Source organism: Labrus mixtus, chromosome 10, assembly GCF_963584025.1.
Source record: "Labrus mixtus chromosome 10, fLabMix1.1, whole genome shotgun sequence".
Taxonomy (NCBI): Eukaryota; Metazoa; Chordata; class Actinopteri; order Labriformes; family Labridae; genus Labrus; species Labrus mixtus.
In genome coordinates this window covers 8,800,575-8,804,644 of record NC_083621.1, presented here as the reverse complement: position 1 = coordinate 8,804,644, position 4,070 = coordinate 8,800,575, and the positions used below count along the sequence as shown (strand labels likewise).

Genomic DNA, 4,070 nt, shown 5'->3' with positions numbered 1-4,070 from the left:
ATAGCTTTAAACATGTGAAAAGACTGAGTTCTATGTTTGACTGATTTCCGATTTTTGACCGTTATTACGGTTTTCTCAAGTTTCAGTTCTAGGTTTTAATGGGCGGAGCTAAGCCGGGTCGTTATGACGTAGATCGGCCCTTCATCTCAACGTTCCATGCTAAGTGATACAAAAACAATGAGCGCTGTAGCATCTTCTAGCTAGCTATGCCCTCGGCAGCAAGTGTATCTTCCCCGGATGTCAGGGACAGCTCGGTCTGTTTGTTCAAATTCCCCGGATGAAGAGATGAAGAACAGGTGGATTAACTTTGCCAAGCGGTACCACGATGGAGAGCTGGTGGTCACTAATATCACCCGCCTCTGCAGTGCCCACGTTTTCCCCGAAGGTTTTGTCAACTTGATTAACCGCCTTTGGCTGTTTAGTGGGGCCGAAACATCTGTCTCCCCCCGACCGTCACCTGCCCGCCTCGGAGACACCTGGCTCCTTCACGGACAGTGGATGCCTGCCAGTGAGTGTAAGTTGCACTTTTTTGCTGTATGTTAATAGTTAATCTATATCAAAGTTTTTGTTGGCAAGTGAAATAATATAACGGGATTTTATTGTGTAGCCTAGCATGATTTTCATACCTAATGTGATCAAGTTTATGATTATTAGGTGAAGGGATGCCTCACATTTCTTTGTTGGGAGAGAGAGAGGGAATATGTGGTGTAAGATTAAAGTTAGCATCCAGCTCCAATCAAATATGACAGAGAACTTTCATCTGTGTGTAAGATAATAATAATAATAATAATCGGTCATATCAACGGGTTATTTTGGAGGAAGATCTACATAAATGACCGCGCTGCAACAGCCGCGGATCTCCGTTAGTAGCACGGCTATTGTTGATGTTGTAAATGATGCCTTCCGTGTCTAAATAACCAGACAGAGACGGCTTGAAACCACCGCGCCGGTGTCTGGCCGCTGCCTTTACGCACGTGTACCGCCATCACGCGGTTCTCTGACCGAGTACTGCACGTTATTTTACTGCAGTTTAGAGATTATTATACGTGTCAGTATTATCAGTAACAGTATATTTCATTAGCAAGCAAATGAAACTATTATCCGTTTTCACAGTCTCCTCCAACAACAAGAGAGACGGGGTGCCAGTGAGACAACATAGAAAGTCACCAGAGAGGACAGACCTCTCTGTGGGTAAGAGGACAGACCTCTCTGTGGGTAAGAGGACAGACCTCTCTGTGGGCAAGAGGACAGACCTCTCTGTGGGTAAGAGGACAGACCTCTCTGTGGGTAGGAGGACAGACCTCTCTGTGGGTAAGAGGACAGACCTCTCTGTGGGTAGGAGGACAGACCTCTCTGTGGGTAAGAGGACAGACCTCTCTGTGGGTAGGAGGACAGACCTCTCTGTGGGCAACAGGACAGACCTCTCTGTGGGTAAGAGGACAGACCTCTCTGTGGGTAAGAGGACAGACCTCTCTGTGGGTAAGAGGACAGACCTCTCTGTGGGTAGGAGGACAGACCTCTCTGTGGGCAACAGGACAGACCTCTCTGTGGGTAAGAGGACAGACCTCTCTGTGGGCAAGAAGACAGACCTCTCTGTGGGCAAGAAGACAGACCTCTCTGTGGGCAAGAGGACAGACCTCTCTGTGGGTAAGAGGACAGACCTCTCTGTGGGTAAGAGGACAGACAGACCTCTCTGTGGGTAAGAGGACAGACCTCTCTGTGGGCAAGAAGACAGACCTCTCTGTGGGCAAGAGGACAGACCTCTCTGTGGGTAAGAGGACAGACCTCTCTGTGGGTAAGAGGACAGACAGACCTCTCTGTGGGTAAGAGGACAGGGGCCACACAATTGTCTTGGAGAACACTAGGCAACAGAAGAACTACAGGTATGTTGAGATATAAAGGTCTTATTTGTTCTTTGTGAATGTATATGACGTTAAGGCAAACTTTCTAGATATGCACTATATGTACATCAAAGAAAACACTGCTTAAATTATATTATTCTATAAGATTTGAACAAGTACAACACATAGGAAGAAAGTATCTGTAATATTCATCATGTTGAGTCTGTCACAGTTATTTTATTAGCACCATGCTGATGTTACTGCTGTGGTAAAAACCTAAAAAAAAAAATGTGACTGAATAAATCTAGAGAACATTACATTATTAGACATACAGTTTACTAATGTTTTCATGCAAGAGAGAAGACCATACAGGCTGTACAAAATCTTACAACATTGATGGTCAAAGTGCTGCTGAAATTTTAAGATTTATTTTCTAACTTCATAGCTGCAACTCTGTATACAGTGCACAGAAACAATTGTATTGTTATTTGCACATGTATTCTCCAGGTTTTCAAGCTACAGTAGCCAACAGGAGCGTTGCTGTGGGAAGCACGGCATCCTGAGTTCTTCTGCTCTTCTCGTCTACGCCACTCAAGTGGAAAACTGCACCACCTGACAGCCCACCTACAAAATGACCTCTCATTGTCATTTTCTCACTGTTTCCGTGACAACAGTTCCAACTTTGCAGATCCTGATGACACCACCTACCTCCCCAGTATTTCTGAACTTGTTGACACCATCCCTGAACAGTTAGTTCACTTCGTTTGTTATAGATATTGAAAAAAAAGAACTAATGGGTTAATTTATTCCTCGTCATTTTTTAATTTGCCTGTCATGACTGAAATTTCTAGTAACATATTACTAGAACTACTTTGCTGTCTTTTATTTTCTTTCTCAACAGAGCACCAGCTAAGGCAGTACAGGACATGTTGAAGTACTTAGTGTATGAGGACTGGCTCCTGGAGCTTTTTAAAATCTGCCCCACCTGCTCCAGACTCTGTGAAGTTGACACGTTTGTTAAAGGAACATTCCTCTCTGTAACCCAGAAGTGCCTCTACACATGTGTCTCTTCCTCAAGACTCCACAGCCCTGATAACACCTGCTGAGAGTGAGAGGAGGGGAGAGGACACCAACTAGAGAACCCAGAACTATGAGGACGGGAGGAAGCCAAGTTAGTAACATACATGTGTGGGAATGGATTTGTACAGAAAGAGAGGGAATGGAGGAACGTATTCAAAGTTTATTAAATAAATGAAATGACTTTATATAAAATACATGTCCAAACATAACAATACATTAACTTGGAAATAATTTAAATTGGAGACCTAAAACCAGTGTACTCTTCCTCTTCATCAGGGTACTCCTGGTGGATACGGACAACAACGCAGGAAGGTATCACTACCCGGTTGTGCTTTCCCAGGTATCCCCAGCACCAGGAAACGAAGGATGCCAGGTAGCGAGCACGCCTATAATGACAAATGTAAAAAAGTAATGTGATTATATTCTTGAAGATTTATTTTGGGTTAAGTGGTCTTATAGTCTTCTTTTCTCATTTTGTCTGTCTTATACAGCACATCATGATCCCTAGAAGATGAAAGATGGATCAACCTGCAGCGTGCCTGAAATCTATTTGGCTGTATGGATTGGCCTGGACATCTGTTTTTTTTCTTTGTTTGCATTTTTCTGATTTATTTAGCCTAGGTGGATGACTGCTCTCTACTGAGTATATTCTTTAGTCATTTTTGGATGTTCACTAACTTGTGTTTGTACTGTCCAGGACTTTTGTGAATGTAAAACATTATTTTTGATTATTTACATTTGTCTGTAGGCGCCACTTTTTATTTATAGCTCAGAGACACTTTACATTCTAATTGTTTGGCTGTGCATTGATCCTGACAATACCAAAACTGAGTTAAACTAACTCTAAACCAACTCTGTGTTTCCTAAAACTCTCAGCTTATTTTTAAGAAATGCATTCAATTTGACTAACATAACTGTTATTTTGACATTCCTAAATAAAAATGTTTTTTTCAGACTTACACAGCTCTCTCTTTCATCTCCAGCGGTCCATGGTCTGTCTGATAAATGTTCAGAGCATCCTGCAGGGAGAAGGGGTTCAGGCAGACAGGCTCAAGGCCTGGATGAAGAGTCATGCAGTGTGGCTCCTCTGAAGGCTCCAGACATTTATTCTGAACCTGTTGGAGTATGTGTTAGAAGGTGTTTCAGTTC

The 4,070-nt window shown here is 43.0% G+C and overlaps 1 long non-coding RNA gene across 1 annotated transcript; it reads left to right on the top strand.

Annotated features, from left to right (window-relative positions):
• The first annotated feature begins 2,748 nt into the window (after positions 1–2,748).
• LOC132981866 (uncharacterized) lies at positions 2,749–3,864 on the top strand. Its single transcript, XR_009674655.1, has 3 exons — positions 2,749–3,012; positions 3,198–3,294; positions 3,413–3,864. It is a non-coding gene; the product is annotated as an uncharacterized LOC132981866 (long non-coding RNA).
• Positions 3,865–4,070: the final 206 nt, after the last annotated feature.